Genomic DNA, 21149 nt, shown 5'->3' with positions numbered 1-21149 from the left:
ATTAAATCTTTGCAAATGCTCAAAACAAAAAGCGAATAGGAGATGACAATACAAATGCTGCTCCAGAAAAAAAAAAAGAAAAAAAAAAGTTAAAGTACAGTGTTAGACAACTTTTGCCACTTATTCATTTTTAGCACTTTCCGAATCTTGTAAATATACCCTTCTTCTTCACTACTTGGAAAAGTAGCAGGCTTCCACTATGGCAAACCAGTATTGGTGAATTTCTTTTACTTCCTTCCTTATTCGTTAGCTGAAATTATGAAGTCAAGAGGATTAATAAGTAAGATATTTTCTGTTTCTAGATCTGATTATTAGACCATTTAGAGAAAGAATAATTTAAAAGATTTTTTTTAGAGATTGGCAACTGTATAACCAAACCAAACAACAGCTGTTTAACTCTGCTCCTTAAAACCATGAGCCCCATCAACATAGACGTTCCCCAAAGAAGTCCCAGATAGCATCTCAGATGTGCTAGATTCCCCCAGTCAGGCAACAGAATCCTGCTGCTACTTACAGTCAATGGAGTCTATAGTGTCATTGCCTCATACTAAAGTAGAAATTTGCTTTTGATTACCTTGGCCCTGCCTGAGCTGCTTTAGTTTCAGTTCTGAAAGCAAAGTCAAAATAACTATTGTTTTTAACAAGACAAGGCAGAAGCCTGTTATGCTGGTTTAGAAAGTCACTTTTTCTAGGGAAGAAAAACCAAACACCTCTCCCATGCACATAGAGACAGAACACACACACACACACACACCCCCTTCCCTCTCCCCACCCTCAACAAAAAAAAAAAAAAAGAAAACATACACAGCTAAAAATGTCCCCAGTTCTTGCCTTGATGGACATTTGAATAATGGAAGTGCATTCAGGGAAAGACTTCCTCTTTTGAAAAGGAAGAGCATGGATGGATGTTTAGTTCAGATACATAAATTGTATCAGCACTTCCACATTTCAGAAAAGAAAAACCAGAGTAATAACATTTGTGCAACTGCAACCTAAACAGTACCTGTTATCAAATTTGTAGTATTTTTCTGAAATACCTAAATTCACATTTATAAGGCACAAAGCCATGCTAAATCTAAATAATATCTTTCTCGTTATGCTTTAATAACAATCATATATCACACCATCCTTCAAATTTTATAGTAACTCTTAGTAATAAAGGAGTGTGGTTTATCCATGCTAAAATATTTTTTCACTCTAATATGTTTCATGCATTAAGTTAATGAAATAAAAATATGTCTACCACTTTCTACTTTATAAATTCCATGTGCTTATGCTGTCTTTTAGGATATTGTATGTGAAAATTTCAGGCAAAGTATGTACAGAACGTATGTATGTTCAACATATTTCAAGCACTTGATCACATAAATGAGCAAAACCAATCTGACTAGATATGGCTGTATTTGTACAAACCAAGCAATTATACATTCTTCTCTTATTCCCTCATTTGAGGTCTTACATATATGAACATTCTCAATTTGCAGATGAACAAATTCTCTTCTTGAGATACAAAAAAGTAACTATAAGTAAGGAAGTCAAAACTAACAAAATACCTGATTCAGATGAAGAGGAAAACAGGGTTCTCACAATTTCCTGAATTAAAAACATCCATGTATTTTGTTCTTCAAGATCTTTTGTCCTATGGATTTTCATTACGGTAGCATATGCTAAGGATTTAAAATTACAATATTTTCCTCATATTCACACAGGATCCAAAGCCAGAACCAAGAATGCTACTTGAGAATGGATGGTCTTACCACTGTTCTTAATTATTTCTCCAGCACAGGAATCCACATCCTAGCAAATAGCTACCATCTTTGTTCTTAACCATACAGCTAAGTACCTTAAAAGCTGGAGGTGAAGAGGTAGCAAGTGTGTCCACAGTCAAGGGGAGGATAGTTTTTGATTTGCTGCTGAGCCACATTAATACAAGTTGTGTCTTGCAGGTACAAGAAAAACAAGAGGTACCTTCAAGACTGACTGTTGCACTAGAGGGAATGGGAGGGGAAAAGGTGGATACTAAAGAGTTGATGAGTGAGTTTATATTCCTCAAAATTTAGTTTGCAGTGAAAATATTTTACTAATATAAAAGTAAAAAGGACTGACACAAATACAAACATATGCAGGAAACTCATCTAAGATGAGACAAGAGGTTCCAGCTAGATGGAGTTTAAAACCAGGTAACTCCTGCAGCAGAGCAGAGTAGATTTAGACAGTGGGCAGTGTGTCAAAACTTAGAAATGTAATGAGGGGGAAAAAATACATTGGTATATAAATTGCTTTTCTTGTCCTGTATTGATATCCCACAGAAAAAAAGCAAAGTAACATCTTCCATGTTTAACAAAACATCATTGGTAACAATCTTTCAAAAGTTTTAATTTTCCTTCCAATAACATATCACTATTACCACAAACTGCATGATTATTTGAGATAATCATATATCACACTACATGGAGTTCATAATCATACTATCAGAAACGTGTAACAAATTTAAATTCAAAATTAAAATAAGCTGTGGACATCATTTTCAGGGCTTTTTACTTAGCTGTTCTTTTTATTTTTATATGTTGCATTAATCACTTAAATGTAATTCTGTCATTTTAATGAAGCCCTAATTTTCTTCTGATTTTTTAAAATAATGTGTTACTTCTTTCTACGTGGAGACTGACAATGTCTAGCCTCCTCTCAGAGTTTTTCAACTAAATTTGGTTTCATTTCTTCTACTATACAAAAATATACAAACCTTAAAATGTCTACCCTCCTTTAATTAAAAGATGAAGGAATCAGTCAGAGTAGGTCATCTTCTGAAATTCTCTTCTCCATTCCTTATATGAGGAATTAGATGAACATATCACCTGTATAAGTGGAATTCCAAGAACAGGTGCCTAGAATTTTGGTGAAGCAAAATTCTGCCTACTTAGCAGATGCTGACCTATGGAGTCTGAACACCTTATTGCTCTTGGCTGCATGCTTCTTACACATGCATTCATTTTCTCTTTTTGTGGGTCCTGCTGTTTTACAGTCTTTTACTTCTCATCCTCATGCTATCCAGAGTCATACAAACCATCAAGATCAGACCTACAGGATCAAGCAAGTCCTCTGTCTTTCCCAAACTGCTGTTCTCTAATACCTTTTATTGGGAACTTAAAATTAACCAAGTTTAAAGAGTAATATTTGGATTTTGCTCACGCTCTAAGAGTGCTTTTTAACATATTCTTCTTTACTTTATCTCTCCTTAATATTATTGTTTAAAATTATAATCTTCAAAACGTATCTTTTATCCTTTTTCTTGCTCTTGGTCATTGTAAATATTCACAGAGGATCTTTTCACCTACTCAGTACTTTCTAGCATGTAATATTTTTAAAGCAACTAAAATTCCATTCTGAACACACCACAGGATTGCAATGTTACAAGTTACTACCAAGGAACATAAGGTCAGAAACCAAAGAGATGCCATCACCCACACAAAGTCCATACTCTGAGAGAATTTGTAGTCGACAACCTGTGATTTACTACACCACAGAAAAAAAATATCGTGTCAAGTGTCTGTGAAGAAAGAATACCATTAAAAAAAGGGAAGATGAGACTAGGTTAAATTGAAGACATAATTGATGAAATGATGGGCATGCATTTTATTCAAACCCTTTTCCAGTTCTGTGCTTCTGTTCATGAAGGAAAAACACTACAGGTTATCCACAAGTCTCTTTTGCTGCAGTATCTTACAAAGCAGTATAAAAGGAAGACATTTCTGTGATTGCTAAAGAATATCAAAATTACTATCCTATTTAAGATCTTCATTTATTTTTATTCCACCACAATAAAATCTGCAATGGCTTCCCACCACAAGTTAATATCGGGAAAGGTATGAGGGAACAAACCCATACCTTCTACCACAAAAACTTAAGATGTCATCTCTAACATGTTCCCTCAATTAGACTCTGGGATTTGGAATGTATTCCTATGCACTTTTCTTTGACAGATTAATGCACTGAATATGGTAGCTCATTAAAACATTTTAAAATAAAGTACAGTTTGGGGATTTCTAATGTGAACATGATTTCTAGAATTACCTCAACACAGAATTTCTCCGTTGCAGTATTTCCCTAGACATCATTGCAACTACAGAAAAGCAAAGCACCAAAGCACACTTTTCATTTTAATTTGTAATTGCTCAGCACCATAAAGTCGTGTAGGGAAGGTTGGTGGTCAATAACTGTTTGGTGCATGTATTCAAATAAATCCTCACCATAAGCAAATGAAATCAACAGTCTCTATTAATGGACAGAATACCAGCAGTAAATGATGAGTTGTATGTCTCTGTTGCTGCACAATATAGAACGAAGAAATGGAAAATGCACGAATATGCCTCAGCGATGATGGGCAGAGTCATTCCGCAAGTTATTGCCTGCCATCTCTATCCTTCTTCACAAGCACAGTTATCAGTGCTAAGCCTTCCTGACCAAAAGGACAAAAAGATGTAGTCTTAAACAGGGAAAGAAGAGTCTGTGAACTGTCCTACCCATCATCTCTAGTCTGTTGGTGGGAGAAACACTGATTTCCTTCTACTTTTTCATACCAGAGAAAGAGATAGTATGGAAAACACTCACAAAATAAAGCATAAGGTGGACTGTGTAGGACAGTGAAGCAGCAGGGAAGTTATATCTGTGTTGATCACAAAGTTTACTTCCAGCAGTCAACGATTTAGAGAATCTCCAGAAGTTAAATCTCACCTAATAAGAGCAGATCCATGGTTAGGTAACAAGAACACAAACACTTTCTTAGATTCATGTTGCTAAATCTGGATCTTTATGTCCAAAAAACTGTCCATAGATCAACTGGGAAAGTAAAAGTCCCTGGAGCCACTGCCCCATGCTGACCACTGAGTAGACTAGCTTGACACATTTAATAGCTCTAGGTTATTTGTACATCTACAGGTAGAAATAAAATAAAGCTGATGCATTCAGGGCTTTGGAAAATTAACTGCCTGGCAGAAGATGTTCAGGACCAACATTTGCTCTAATTATTCCTCCTGTAAGCAGGAAAAAAAAGGCTGCCCTATCTTTGGTTAAAAATTTAGGAGCAGAGTCTCTCCCCCTCGCATGCCCTCCTTACTTAATTCCCCTTTCCACTCACCCTCTCCCCCTCCTTCTTTGTTCTATTTTCCGCCTTCATTACCACCTCCTCCTCACCTCTCACATTCTCCCTTTTGTCTCCCTCACTCTCCCTCTCACTTTCTCTCCCCCTTTTCTACTCCTCATCCCACACACCCTCCTCTGTTAGCTTCACTACGTGAGAAGTTAAGAGGAAAGAAGAAAGAGAAAAGGCAGAAGGATTTACGGAGGTGGAGAACTACAAATAAAGAGAGAGAGACAAAAAAAGAAAGATGTGCTAAGCCATCCTATTTGTGTCAGTGAAAGCAAGGATATGAACCCAGAGCCCCTGATCCAGCAGACAGATGCTAACTGGTAGGAAGCAATTCTGCCAGCAGGGACACCATTTAAGAATTCAATCAATAGCAAATCTCTGGTGAAAACAAATAAGCATGCAATATTCAAATGTAGATTAAAAACCATTAAAATCACACTGGGTTTTAGTGGGAGAGTCGGATTTAGAAACCATAATACAAATGAAGTGACTCCCTACTCAGAACCACTTCACATACAAAAATGGCTCCACAAACAGTCATCTTCCCCCCAAAACTACCTACAGCTGCCTATTTGTGTACAGACCGTCACATGCACATCTACTTAATCATAAAAATTATCTGGGAAGCATACTTTTTAATATTGAGATTTTACTGACAATATTCATAATTATCAACCAAATTTATTCTTAGACAGTCTCCTCCCAGGATTCACGAAGTATGTGTCAGAGTTTGCAGCAGGGAACCTCCTGAGTTCCTAAGCCTGCCCAGCTTTCACTGTTTCATGGCTATAGAATCGATCAGGCAGTATAGAGAGTGGTGGGGAGTTTTTTAATTAGATCATATCAGTATTATAATTAGCACTGTGTAGGAGTAGAATTAAGGTAACACAGCAAAATGCATAACAATTCTTCCCTGCCTGGCATGACTACTGCCAGCAGTAAAACAGCTAATAGCATCTAATTATTTTCTCCTTGCCACATGTGCTTTCATTTCCAGTGCAAGCCAGTAGAAGTGGCTCCAGGAGGAGAAAGCAGAGGGTGATGCCTCAGTCCCCCAGTTGCAGAGCCCAGTAGGGCACAAAGGTGTCATAGACACTTTCACTCTGAGAATGCCTGGCTTCCAGAAGCAACAGCAACCAACCTGCTGTGCCACACACAAACAACATGCGGGTTTGACATTAGGGGAAACACCTCCTTGGCTGAAGGTACCTTTTCTCTGAGATGCTGGAAGGTGTGGGAAGCAGGTTAGGTAGCACATGCTCTTTCTCATCCTCTCCCACTGTGAGCACAGCTAACAGCTGAACAGAACTTCACTGAGCCTGTTTGCAGTTATTCCCTTGGGACAGCTGCACAACCATCACCACATCACAAGGTGTAAGATGTATGGCAAACCTCACTTGTTCCTCTGCCACACCAGAAGACAGGTGTTGTGGAAAGGAAGCCGTAGTGAGTGAAGCAGCAATCATGACAGAGACATCAGCTCAGTATAGTTTGCACACTACTGTCCTTGCAGCTCTGGCAGAGAGGAAGGTTGTCCCTTTAGCAGTTCTCTAGGCATCGCTGTTGAAATCTGCTGGAAAACTCCAGCCATCTGCCCCCTCTCTATGTCTACATCTCATGATGAGTGAAAGTAGAACAAAGTTCACCTTTTTCAATTTATCTCAACAAATGGTTGACTGATAGTTGATATCTATTTTAACAAAAATAACTAAATACCAACAACTTGCAAAATAGTCGATATGATCTAAAGCACCATGACTGCTGTAAGAAAGGTGAGCTGAAGCACAGGCGCATTTCACCATGTAGGATGGAGGGGGTCTCTGGACTTTATCTAGTCCAACACCCTGCTCAGAACAGCATGGTTTTTGAAGATGCACTGCTGTCTGTGAGCAGCAAGAGCACCTCTGCAAAGCAAGGGCAGCCAGCCACTGAGCTAAATAACTAGGCAGGCAGAGGCAGCAGACTCACTGACAGGCAGTCAGAATTCAGGCAGCCAGTCCCTGAGTCCAAATGTGGAGAGCAAAACATGTACAGTGATGGTAGCCAAGCTCAGACAAGAGTCCATTGATTGCCAGGTAAGTCTGTAGTAATGAAGGACAGCCCATCAAACACCATTGTCCCCCACCATCAGTTCCTAAGGGAAATCACCAGTAGCCAGTTGCCAATTCTATCTTGGATGCAGATCACCAACCTTGGAACGCAGCAATCCAACCAATACTTATAAATCTTCAAGCTATGAGGATGAAGAATTTTTTTGAGAATTTGCTGAAGTACATTTCAAGCAACATTCATTACACTTCTCTTGTTTACAGAGCCAGTCATTTGTAGAAGGCAAATAGGTTGGTCAGGCATGATTTGTCATTGGTAATGCTATGCTAGCTGTTCTCAATCATCCTCTGGTGTTTCTTGTGCTCAGAACTGGGTTCTAGAAGAATTTGTTCCATAATCTTCCCAAATGCTGTGGACAGACCAAAAAACCCTGTAGGTGTTGTTTTTCTTTAAGAGAGGTGCAATGCTTATATATATCCAATCACCAGGGATCTCTCCTGATTGCCAGATAACAAAAAGCAGTATTCTTATATGTGCAGGTTCCTCCACAATCTTAGATGCATCTGTACCAAGATTTGTAGGAACAACTGCAAAAATTTGCTTAGATGCTTTCTAAAATATGTTCTATATCTAACAAAATTTTACATCAAGCCCATATGTTGCACAGATTGGATCTGACCTGGGGTGCAGTAAATGACATTTTCACGTGCCATTAGAGTCTTTAAAATCCTATTAATCCTATATAGGTTAACATTTGACCTCCCAACAGCATTTGAAAAGTCCCCTCGGACCAAGGAAAAGGATTCTTTCTGTCATCTAAACAAGATCCCTTTGAGTTTAATAAATTACATTTGTTGTCAAACAAGTTTTCTCCAATGCCAAAGCCATCCCTGCAAAGTTGGTAAAGCTGGTTTAAAAGATATTTTCTGTTACTGCATGGCAGAAAGACATCTTCTGGTGCCTCAGATCTGGTTAATGCATGTCTGCAGAATGCTCTCCAGTCATACATGCATCTTCAAGCTTATTTAGCCACTTGCAGTGAACATCTTTTGCATATTCAGGGGAAATGCTCCATGCCCAGTCTCTCCACTGGGATCAAGTTCCTGTGTGCTTTCACATAATGGAATTTCAGTAAGATACAGTACCTTTGTCAGATAATCAGTTAATTCTATTCCATAATTTTTTTCCATTTTACTGCAGCCAGGACATAGGCATTCTCTCCATCCCATGGAGAATTGGCTGCAGTTTTCTGCTTCTCTCTGCCTTCACTACAAAGGGAATTACATTAGACTGGCAGCAACAGTCTCATGGCTTATTAGTATTTCCTTTGCTGATCTTTGAAAGGTTGCACCCAGAGAGGAAGCATTTAGCAGCTAGGAAATGAGCCAAAGAAACACTTGAATACTTGAAGAGAGTTCTTTCCCAAACTAAAAAAATATTTTTACTTGACTGACTAAAAGCATTATACACTCCATAAAATTAATTTTAAGAAATCAAAAATTGTCAAAAAAGCAATTTTCAAGAAAATATTCAGGACATTGCTCCACAAAGTCCATTTCCTGAAAATAGTTCTAAAATTTCCATCATTTCCTCACATCCCATTTTTCCCCACATCACCCTCCTGAATCAGAACTATGGACTGAATCTTAAAAATTAATAACCAAGAAACAGATACTATTGTTGTTTTTTGCCAAGTTTCCCACTTACTTTTCAGCAGATAATCATGTTTTTACATAAATGAATCAAAATACATCTCAGAGAACATGATTGTGGTTATTATAGAAGGCATCTTTGTTCCGTTACCCACTGTTGTAAAAATACTCAGCAAAAAACTAAATCATACTACCCAATTTTTACACTTTCACACAACTGTATACTTTATACATTATTTGATAATCACATTACTTTTATTTAGCTTAAAATTCAGATTTGCAACAGCCCTAACAATTAAGTGGAGTTGATACTTTATTGTCTTCTGATCCCACTTCTCCCTTGTCAGGAGGGAGAAATGAAGATACAGAAACCCTGCAGCTGTCTTCTGGACAGAAGCCCTGCAGAAATGGAGGAAGGAGGGGGCAGTTCACCTGCTGTTTTTTCACATCTCTTTGCCCAAGTGTCAGGTACCATCACTACAACAGGAGAGTTGTTTTTTTGGGTCACCCTTAATCAGTTGCTGAGACACAGCTAAGGGGTATCTTTAGACTGACATTTACTCTTCACTACAGCATACAAGAATTTCAAGGAAAGCATCTTTTTCCCTGCTTTGTTTTGGGAAGTCACAGAAGAAGTACGCTTGGATGTCTGGCAGATGCATATCTTCAACTAAAACAGAAATTCTGGGTGGTATGTATCAATCAAAAAGACTAAAGTTTTTAAGTTAGAACTGCTGAAAATATCTGATTCTACTAAAAATGAGGTGGGAAGAGGGAGGGAAAAGAACACAAAGAACATGGGCTGAACCATGAACAGAGGCCAGTATTGCCAGAAAACCTCAAGGTCTGACTGTATCTTCCCTCACTTTTAGGAAGGGCTTACAAATATCCTTCTGCAGGCAGTCCTTACAGCATGTCCATTATCACCGTTTTCCTCTAACATGTCGAGAGAACAGTTCTGTCCTGAATTTTATGTGCTTGACTCTTGACACCAAGACCATAGTTTTGAAGGATAATTACATGCCTTCAGTATGCAGAAGAAGTTAGTCTAAGGTCAGTAGGACAATACACATCCACTACAGAATATTAAACACATTTCAATCTATTTGATCTGCCTAATGATCAATATGGATTTTAAAAGTGTTCTCAACCCCATGGTGAAAAAGGCTAGAGAAGCATACGAGCAGTGCCTGCACCATTTGTGGAACAGCAGTATTAAAAAACCAAACTTTGCACAAAAATCCCATGATATTGTTAGAGACAAGAAAGGTAAGCCTTAAATCCCGTGTTTCTTCACTAGGCTGAGTAGCTGCTACAAAAAATAAAAGGAGTAGATACCAGACATACTCCAAAGATATTGCTTCAGTTTATTCACTATCACCCTACATAAAAGCCAGTGCCAAGAAACCCTGATTTGAAATGGTGGTTGTTCTAAACTATCCTGCTAGCGTTGAACAATCTCTGTAAGCTGGCATGCATGTAGTCTTAATAAAAAGCTGGAAGATTGAAGTTCCATGTTGCAAACTTGATACCTATTATGGTTAATACAGAAACCTTTAATGATTTTATTAGAAAATAAAGTTATCAGGATGTTTCACAACTTGAAATGTTCTAATTTCCAACGTTCTCTAGCAAACAACTTCTCAGCATGCTGCAGTAAACTGGGCCCTCTGCTAAATGGCATCAATAAAATGGCAGCTTCCAGAGAGAAAATTAAAACTAAAGGAATAATCCCTTTTTATGTTTAAAAAAATGTAATCCAGAAATTCACATTTTAATTTCACATATACATCCCAGAAAGATCAGAACTTTAGAGGGGCTTTAAGTGACACTGCTAATGCACAACTCTGTGATCCTTAGTCTTATATTTAGACCATTCTCTGAGACTAGTCTTAAATACAGAAACCAAAGAAAAGAGAAACCATTTTCAGACTCATGTGAGAGAAACACACATTAACACTCACTTTGTGATTTTTTTTACTGAAATTGTGTGATCTGGGTTCTGCCACAAGGAGAAAAAATGTATAAAAAAAAGAGACAGTTGAGATTTCACCAAAATGAGCATCCAGCCTCCAGAGCTCCGCTCTGGTAACAACGGATAGTCTCTACAGCAGTATCAGTAAGATGGATCATGTATACAAGAAGTGCAATCCTTATTTATACAGCCCATTAACTAGCTATATGTATACACAGGCATGCGGAGAAACATATGGAAACTTTCTTTTGGCTAAGGATGTATTACACAATGAACTTCGGGAAAGATGGGGGTTCATATGAACTTGCAGAAAAAGTCGTTATAAAGCATTTAGAAATGAATGTCACAACATCTTCTATTACAGATCATTTTTGATGATTGATCACTTTTACTTCCTTCAAAATCTATTTTAAAAAATTTTGCCTAATAGAAGCTACTTTTAAATCACAACACACAATTCTATCTTTACGCATGCAGTGCATCTCAGAGGTCACAGTGAAGGAGGACTCGGCAGCTTTAGGCCAGCAGGAAAACTCCTCCTTGCAGTCAGCCTCAAGGAATCCCAGCACTGCCTACATCAAAGCTGCCTGCACCCCAGTCTCAGGAGAGTCCCCTGGGCTGCAGCGTAGGAGATGCCCTCCTTATGCCTCCGTCTGACCACACACCCCGAGGAGATGCCAGTACCGTGTCCCAGCCTTGGGCTAAGCGGGCACAGCCACGCTGCCCTCAGGTCACACCACTGGCGCCTCGTACCAGCTCCTTTCCTTACCATCACAGAGACAACACCCGCTGCCGCCAGCTAATCAAACAGCTTTATATTAATCTATAATTGATGCTTTTTTGAAAAAGAAACTTTCAAAACATCAAACCATCTTTCTCGGTCATTAATTCAACCCTCTGAATATTTTATATCTCCAGACACTTCTACTTGGGTGTACTTATTTTAAGAGCACTTCATCACAGCACTGATGTTACTCGTATACATCCACCGCTTCTTGATTTCATTGTGTGTGTAAACATAAATAGAAATGCCTAGAGTTTAATGTTCTTACACTACCCAAACTGCATTGGTAAAACGTGAAATCACTTTCATTAACAACAGTGAAACTTAAAAACCAAAAATATATCTGATTCCATACACAGAAAAGCTATGCCTACTTACATATGATTATTTCTGGCAAACAGAATCTTTTATTATTTATAAAACAGCAGCAACTCCTCTTTTCTCCAAAAAGAAACAAAATTTTCTCTTGTGTGAACATCTTATTTTGACATAACTACCTCCCTATTTTTTTAATTCACAGCATACATCTTCTCTTTTCAAATACCAAATATCCACATTATTAATTCTATCCAAAATTATTTATGTGGGATGATGGGTCAAGAAGCAGGCTGGAAGACAAGAGCTTCTTTTGTATTTTATTTTCTAAGTATTATAGAATTGATAATTTTATGAAAATTGAATAGTCAATACCATAGACATAATCAAACTACCAACTCCACCCCTGCATCACATTCCTAGCCTGTAAATCAAATTCCTGAGGAGCACAGCATCATCTACCTGCTTCCACTCCCCATCCACTTGCAGCTTTAGATTTATTACAGTTTAATGGGCTAGAGGTGGGGCTTGTGTTACTACTTGGATCAACTATCTGTAAAAATGTGATGCACTGTTTTCTTGGCAATCAAGGAACTACATCCCAAAAAGAACACCCCGCTGAATTCACCTGCTAGCTTTTCTTCCAAGTCATCAATTAAATTGTTTGCAACTGCTGTCCCAACTTCAATCATCTAACTTAAGGCTCAATGAGCAAGAAGAAGAGCAGATATAATGAACGTGTCCCCCAGTGGCTGCTTTTTAAAAGACTCCTTAGAAGTCTAATTTTAAAAGCAGGATGTGAAGAGATGAAAAAACGAGAGAAGCTGCAAGGAGTGGGGAAATAATTTGTATTTTTTTACTGTAACATGAGTTCTATGAGACCTGCAGTGTTTCCAAAAATAGAAGCAATGCTGGTGGAAAGAAACATTACACCATTTATGTGTTGCTTTTCTTGAGCATCTTCTCTCTGAAGGTATCAAAATATTCTCAGTAATAATATCAGCTAAAAACTAAGAGTTCACTTATTTTTCACTTTTCTCAACTTGCACAGAAAAATTTAGTGCCCTACTATCTACCACACAGTGTATCATCACCAACTGATGATGAGAAAATATATGATGATGAGATAAATTGGTGATGGGAAAATACAAGTGGATGCCAACAGTGGCACTAGATCACACCAGATTTCCATGGTTATCCTAAGAAACTAAATTCTCCTCAAGGATTTCAATGTTTTCCCGTTAACAAGGATTTACATTGGCTCACTAAGAAAACCTCATGAAAGCTAGAAAAATATTCAGGACATCAGTACACTCATAGCAAAGTTTGGCAATTTGTCACATCTAAAAAGCAAGAAAATAAAAGGAATAATCTCATTTGAAATTAACATCAATACAGAATTCTTCACATTGATCAGCATATGCATGATCAATTATTAAGAGCATTCTTAAAGAAAATGTGCACTGAACTTAAATGTGGTTGCTCTGGGAAAAGCAACATTACTCTTTATCCGGGTCACTTTACATATTAAAGAGTTAAACACTAGCTTCTTGCTATTGAGATTGTTACAAACAGAAAAAAGAGAGAGGCTTACAAACTTTATTTATTTATTTTTTAATACAAAAAGCCAGTTTTCTCACCTCACTAGGGCAGTCTCTCCCCAGGGAAAATCAGCATGTTCCAGCACCCAAGTGGAAGAGAACACAGGAGTGTAAATAAATATCTAAAAAAGAATTTGTTGTCAATGACTATTATTTTTTTGAGTATTAAGTACATCTAGATCACACATTTAAAGCTGACTAATCTTTGTCAATTGAAATAAATCAGGAAACTTTGCCGCTATTTTTTTAAATCTTTTTTCTAAATAGAACAGCCTTTCATAGCACTGTCTAAAATGTTGTGAGTGGCAATTTTTTTTCAGAAAATGTTTCCAGTGAGGAACAGCAGTCACATAACTGGCACATTGTTGAGCAGTTTTCAACATGATTTCCTCACTGACAGAGATGGCAGATGCTTTTTTCTAGTTCTTTCCCACACTTTACACAACTACTGCCATCTTCTTCCTCCATTAATTATCCCTTTGATTTTCAGTTGCGCTGTTTCTTCCCTATTGCTTATTCTGCTATGCTTTTTCACTTTCTATTTAATGTTTCCACTTTCTTTCCCACTTATTTTTTTTAAACCTTGATATTCTAAAGATTCCCTGCCTATTCTTAGTAGGATTGTAGGATACACCTACTCTTATAAAACCATTGCAAAGTTTGAGGGAAAACTTGCATAAAATTACATACAACAATGTTATGGAAACACAAATATCCCACAATTCTACCTTGCTACATCTTCCCTAACCCTACTGACTAGCATAACATGTCTGTCTCCCTCTCGTGTATTCCATTAATAAATTCCACTAATTTCATTTCCCCTTCTTCTAAGTCCATTTGCCTTTCAAGTCACTCTGTCCCAGTCTCCCTTTCTTTGCACTTCCTTCTATCACCCCAAAGATATCTTCTTTCAATTCTGTCAGGTCTCCCATCACAGAGTGGGAAAAATATCAGGACCAGGAAGGTAAAAAACATAAAGCTGGAAGGTCAAGAGAGAGTCACAACTGCCCCTGTCAGTTTATTACAGTAACTTTGTTAAGCTGTTTAGAATCAAAAAACAGGTTAACTAAATAAAGAAATAGAATCTAGAAACTCCCATCAAAACCCAAAAGCCAACGAAGTCTGATATCATGAGAATAAATTGCCTGCTGAAGAAAAGTTGATGCTTAGGTCCAGAGAAAGGATGGCTGCACCGGCATTTGCAAGAAACCCCTGGACAGAGAAAATACAAACAAGAAAAGGCAAAAGATTCCAGGAGTGCCTGGGCAGAAAGAAAGTCAGCTTCAAAGCTTCCATTTTACCAAACAGGAAATATAAAATGTTTATGAAGATAAAATTCGCAATAGTTCCCTTTCATTCTCTGTTATTTCTCTGTCTCTGGAATGTATCGCTTCAACAGTTTGTGCAATAAGTCTGGTTCTCACAAATCATTTTGTTTGGTAGGGTCATCTTGACATCTTCGTGTCCAACTTTGCTGCTCAAGCAGGGTCAGTTAGTGCAGGTTTCCAGGGATGAAGTCTCCAAGTCCTCTTCCACATGATCGCTTTCTAGATGTTCTTTCCCTAGCCTGTACCATTGCCTGTAGTTATTCCTCTCCAGATGCAAGACTTTACTTATTCCTTTGTTGAACTTAGTAAGATTCCTGTCTGCCCAGTTCTTCTTCCTGTCAAGATCTTTGTGAATTTCAACACATTCATCTCATGCCTCAGCTATTCCTCCCAGTTTTGTGCCATCTGTGAACATTTAAAGGTTCACTCTGTCTCACAGTTTAGCTCATTAATGAAAGGGTTAAACAGTACTGGACCTGGTATTGACCCCAGGAGTACATACTTGTAACTTGTCTCCAACTGAACTACGTGCCACTGACCACTACCCTGTAGGCCCCATCATTCAGACTGTTTTTAATCCACCTCACTGTCTGATGACCTAACCCACAGCTTGTTAGTTTGGCTATAAGGTTGTTACAGGAGACACTGTCAAGTTTATGTTACAGAAATAAAGGTAAATCATACCTATTGCTTTCCCCTTATCCACCCTGTTCTAGAAAGCTATGAGGTTGGTTAAGCATTTGTAAGTGCATGGTGCCTACTCATAATCACCTTCTTGTCCTTCATTTGTTTGAAATCATTTCCAGGATTAATTGCTCCATAACCTTTGCAGGGCTTGAGGTGAAGGTGACTGACCCGTAGTTCCTTCTTGCCACCTTCAAAGACGGGAGAGGCATTTTCTTCCAGTCTCTCTCAATCACCAAGATCTTTCAAAGACAATTGAGAATAGTCTTGCAATGACATCAGCCAGCTCCCTCAGCACTTGTGAGTGCATCCCATCAGGTTCCATGGACTTACGGATGTCCAATTCTGAGAACTGTGTTTATTTGGAGCTTTTAATTTTGTTTTTTAAGTCATTTCAACACTGCAACTCCTGACAGGATCTTTGAAATTGTTGGTTAAGGAGAATCAGAAACATCCAGAAAGGAAATGAGATGTTACCATTCACCTCTAACTTTGAAGAATTCATGGAACATGCATACAGCACCACAGAATAACAAAATCTTAAAATGAGAAACGTTGGAAGGACCCAGTGGGTCATTTTTACCAACCTATCTGTTCAAGCAGGATCATCCTAGAGCACATGGCACAGGATTGCATCCAGACGGTTCTTGAGTATCTCCAATGTGGAAGACTCCACAACCTCTCTGGGTAATCTGCTCCAGTACATGGTCACCTGCACAGTAAAGAAGTTCTTCCTCATGCTCATTAAAGTTGTATGCGGCAACTATATGTGTGGCTAAATATGCATCACAGTATGAAATTCATTCCAGTGCACTAAAAAACACCACTGAACACAAGCAATAGTAACTACTTGGGAGACACGAAAAATACCATAAGGTTAACTGCTCATTAGCTTTGCTGAACAAGTTAGCTTAAAATAACCTAAGTATCATTCATAATGAGTTCCTGTTTGCTAGAACACTTACAGTATAGGACTGCTGAGGCTGACAGGCAACATTTATTAACACCAACACTCAGCTTTCTATACTGCACATTGCAATGAAACTGCTTAATAGGCTGGCATTTTCTTTGTAAAGTAGCTCAAAAGACTGAACTCTGCTCTAAAGTGCAGCAGGCAGTTCTCTGATATACCACACATCCCAAAGCAGAGCTGTGCACAGCGAAAATACTGTGCTTCTGTCACATGTCCCCAAGTGCATAAACTTTGTGTCCATCCTTCCAGTTGACTGCTGAAAGTGGTAGAACTGAAGGCCAGCTTCAGTCCCCTTCTGTAACCCCTTCTGTCCAGGACACACAACCTTGCAGGACAAACCATCTCCATCCAGGACAAGAAAGAAGTTCCTTCAGTTTGGGTAAACTAAAAAAGCCTTTTCTTGAAATCATGAGAAAGGGCATCATTCTAGGCTCATCCCATGAGACTCTTATTCTTCATTAACAGACAGTTAACAAGCAAGAAACAGAGTTTATGCTTTGTAAGAGATACATGTTTGAAGATCTAATGGATGACTTGAAGAGCGTAGAGCAGATTGGGTCAACAATTCTTACCAACAGCATATTGTGTTACTCATCACCGCTTCCCTCATTTGCAGATGTGATGCCTCGACGCAGTCCCAACTTTAGCACCACCTCTTTTTCTCAAAATGGTTTTTAATTCATTAAAAAGATGTGCTTAATTGTCATAATGCAATAAATAGCCCATCTAATGTAGTGTATGCAATAATTTTTTTCAAGATTCACATTCTTAATTTTAGGTTAGCAGTTTAGGATATTAGTTTAATTTTTTTGCACATAGACATATTTCTAAATACAAATGGTATCAATAAGAAAGAAATCCTTAGAGAGTGTTACATACTCTCCAGTGAAGCACAATTAAATTTATTCAATTAGACAGACATTATTGAGTAAGTACATTCCATAAGCTACTGATTCTGAAATTATGCTGTAATACAAAGGAACCAATTTCCACATCAATTTGTATTAATGCAATGACTTTAGATCAAGGATTCTCCTCATCCTATTCTCACCTACTGTGAAACTATGGTCTGAATTCCAGAAACATCTCACACTCTATAGGCAAAGCCCATAGAAAACTCTCGTATTGTGAAGAACAGCTTTTAGTCCTGAAGAATAGATGCTTTTTGTCATTCTCTCTGGATCAACACTATTTATCCTAATCTTTTAGCTAAGGAAACCTTTTAAAGTTGTACTTTGCTAAAATTTCTGTTTTATTCAGAAGTAATTCAAAGAACTTTGGAGTTCTGCAATATGCTTTTTTTACACACAAAAGCAAAAATTGCAAAAAAAACAAAAATCATTGTCCTGTAAAATAAAATTTTTTAAAAAGGAATGTGGAAGATCTTGGTGAATAGCCAGCTCTTTCATTACTATACTGCTCATAAATACCCTTAGTCTCTTTGAAACATTCTAAAAGATAACCAAGCTTATCAAAAGTAAACTATCAAAAACTCAGTCTTCCCCCACTACTGTAGATCACGTGCTTGATCTTCAGATCTCAGAGGTAAGTCTGTTCTAAGGCCTGCTAAAAAAATCTTTGTCCCATGACCCTTTCATTTGCATATCCTGTACAATACAAGAATAAATTCTCTGTATAAATTATGCCTGTTTGGGATTCATCAAGCTTCTTGTCACAGATATAGTTTTCTGCACCACTGGACAGAATGGCTCCTACAGGGGGTGAAGTCAGCCAAAAGAGAAGCAATTCAACCAGAAACAAACAGATTAATTAAACCCACTAATTTATGAAAGAAAAGAGGCCAGCAATACCTATATGCTGCAAATTACGTAAGTTGTACTTGTCCATCTATTTGGGAAGGAAGGTACCTACAGAGCCCTACCTAGCTCTATGATGACTCTTTGAAATGGTATCTGGATAAATTTCTCTGATTCTATTTAAGAAGCTGTAAAATCATTAACATGTAAAAAATGCATTATTTCGTTTTCCCATGGCAAGCTATGTTACATAAACATTCACCTGCTTTCTCTCCAAATTGCACTGTATTTTAAAAGCTATTATGAATTCATATTTTAGCCTACTTCTGTTTTGATGGCTTGTAACAGATGGTAGAATTATTTAGTTTGTTTTCAGTTTATCATGTACCTACTTTATATATGTTTAACCCAGAAAGGAAGCAAGTGAAGAAAAAGAGGAAGGCCAATCTATTGCATTGCCCTGTCTACTTCCCTGGGGCCAAACAAGAGACTGCTTTGCTCCTCAGCAGTCCATCAAAAATGGAGGGCACTGAAGAAGCCTAAATTTGAAAAGCTGCCAGGGAGACTTTCAAGGCAAATCGCCGATGGACTAGAAGAGCACTGCTCTGGAGACCATAGGAAAATGCATGGAGTTTGCATGGCTCAGGGAAACTGAAGTTGGACCAATTCCTCCTTTTCAAGAGGTTTAAATAATGAGATTCACCTAGAAGATTAGAGTTTCCCCTAGTTAAACAGTTATTTTAGATTCTTTGAGTGTGTTCTAGTTAAACAGAAATGTAGCTAATTGCTAGGTTTCTGCTATAACTTAGTTTGTTCAGCTTCAAGAAGTAAGCTGGGTACCTCCAATCAAAGACTCAACTCTGAATTGAGTCAACTGGTGGAGGTTCCCTACTTCTAATGATATTTTCATTTCAATTCTCCGCTTGAGATAGAGAGATAAAGATGCAACAAAGATGCAACGTGAGATGCTACAAAAACATAGCAGCTCTCAGTCCTAATATCCAGAAGTTTCTTAAAGCCCTATCGTTTGGGGGAGAAATAGTGATTAGGTTATTCTGAAATAATTGTGTTTTCCAAAAACAAGGAACTATCCACCTGCAGTCTCTCAACAGTTAATGGTGAGAAAAGAAGAAACAAATGGATGGATTGCCATTCAACTTAATGACACTTTTCTCAGTATACAAGAAAGTACTTTTTAACAGCACTGACAAGAAAATGTAGATGAGAAGAATCTCACTCCAAACCACCTGCAGATTTAACGGTTTTCAGATGCTGACTTTTTCTTGCATTGCCTGTCATGTTATGCTAGAAGCAGAAACAGAGATCTATCTATACATGTGGTTTCAGAAATGGTAAGTGCTTTATTTGCTATAACTTCAAAAAGATGAAAGCTTCTAAGGGCAGTTAAGGTCCCCCTAAAATATGCTTGATTCATGTAATAAAATCTATGACGGTAATAATGAAAGTAAAAACAGTTTGCATTATTAAAGCATTTATCTTAAAAAGAAACTAACGTTTGAAGCCAAAACTTACCTTTGTACTATGGTCCAAGTTGTGCCAGTCAGCAGGTCTGGTAGGAGGACTGGAATTACAGCAACAAGACTTACCATAATGCAGACCCTAAGAAAAGGCCATTAGAGTAGCCATTCTGTGTACAAGTACCATTAATGACTTCAGACTGGAAAGCAGCTCGACACAGAGACAATCACTTCCCATGCCAACAATGTTACTGGATGTCAACACTACTGCTAATGGTGGCATCTGTCACTTTTGCCACTGTTGACTGTGACATCCAGTCAACAGCAAAGCAGTTTACAAACCTCTGGCTGAATGTGAAGATGACTGAGTAACCTGATTATGCATTATGTGAATTCAAAGGGTTTAACAGGGCTATAAGAGATACTAATGGAAGTTCCCAAGAAATAAAGCATTCTGCATACATGATACTGAAGCATTAAAATTATGAGCATGTCAAAATATCTACACAGAACTATAACATTTAAAATAGTGTTATCCTGATGATATAAGAACTCAAACAGAATCAAAATAAAAATCCAGGAAATTATTCTGACAATATCATGATGAATTCCTCATTTAAGAAGACAGAGACCTAGGAAATCTAACATACAGAGACATGTCCCTGTTTGTATGCAATTTTTCTGTTGAATTTAATTTTATAGACTCATGGCATGCTTGAGTTTCAGAAGGACTGCTTGAGGTCCCTCATCTAACCCCATCCTGCTCAAGCACAGTCTGCTACAGCAGGTTGCCTGGGACCATGTCCAATCAAGTTCTTGATTATCTCCAATGATGGAAACTTCATGAACTTCAAACAACATAAAGTTAATAGGCATTTAGTCTGACTTGCTGTATTCATTTGAAGGCTTTTTCATTCTTTAGTAGCTGAGACAGCCAGCTGTCCTCAAAAAACATATGTGCCACACACTATGCAGTTACCAACAAGGGAGAGAAACAGTGCTCAGCACTGCACAGCCCACACCACGCTGGAAGGCTGGCAAGCCCTCACTTCACACAGATAGGATGGTGGGAAAGTTGTCCAGGAAAAAAATATCTTTTACTCCTTTTCTATTTTGCTGTTATCACTTCATTGAAAATAGTTTTTACATTCAGCATCTTTATCAAATTTTTAACTTAAAGGCAACCAAAAAAAATCCAGCTCTAGCTACAATCTTCTGCCATCAGAATCAACCCATGATTTGGTTCAAAATTATCTACATCAAAAAAGCAAGCTACTAAGGCTTGTAATTTGTGTTGTCACACACTACGCTTAAGGTTTAAAAAAAAATCCTTTGACTTATGGTAGAGTAAAATAAATCCAAATTATTTTAAGATAATTTCTGAAGATGCATGTAGTTTAAAGAGGT

General features: G+C 37.8%; 1 protein-coding gene across 40 annotated transcripts in view; it reads right to left on the bottom strand.

Moving 5' to 3' along the window:
* Positions 1 to 21149, bottom strand: part of RIMS1 (regulating synaptic membrane exocytosis 1) — a 321858-nt gene that overhangs the window by 224269 nt on the left and 76440 nt on the right. The window contains exon 1 of one of the 40 annotated variants that reach the window (XM_017826374.1): positions 13562 to 13613. The exons of 38 other annotated variants lie outside the window; for them this stretch is intronic. The gene's annotated coding sequence lies outside the window, so the exon portion shown is untranslated. Of the gene's footprint in view, positions 1 to 13561; positions 13614 to 21149 lie in introns of those variants that run through there. One more of the 40 variants, XM_017826349.1, reaches the window with a different exon arrangement.

This window comes from Lepidothrix coronata, unplaced genomic scaffold (genome assembly GCF_001604755.1).
Source record: "Lepidothrix coronata isolate B3197 unplaced genomic scaffold, Lepidothrix_coronata-1.0 Scaffold4, whole genome shotgun sequence".
In the NCBI taxonomy this organism is placed as follows: Eukaryota; Metazoa; Chordata; class Aves; order Passeriformes; family Pipridae; genus Lepidothrix; species Lepidothrix coronata.
This window is presented reverse-complemented; position numbering and strand designations above follow the sequence as displayed.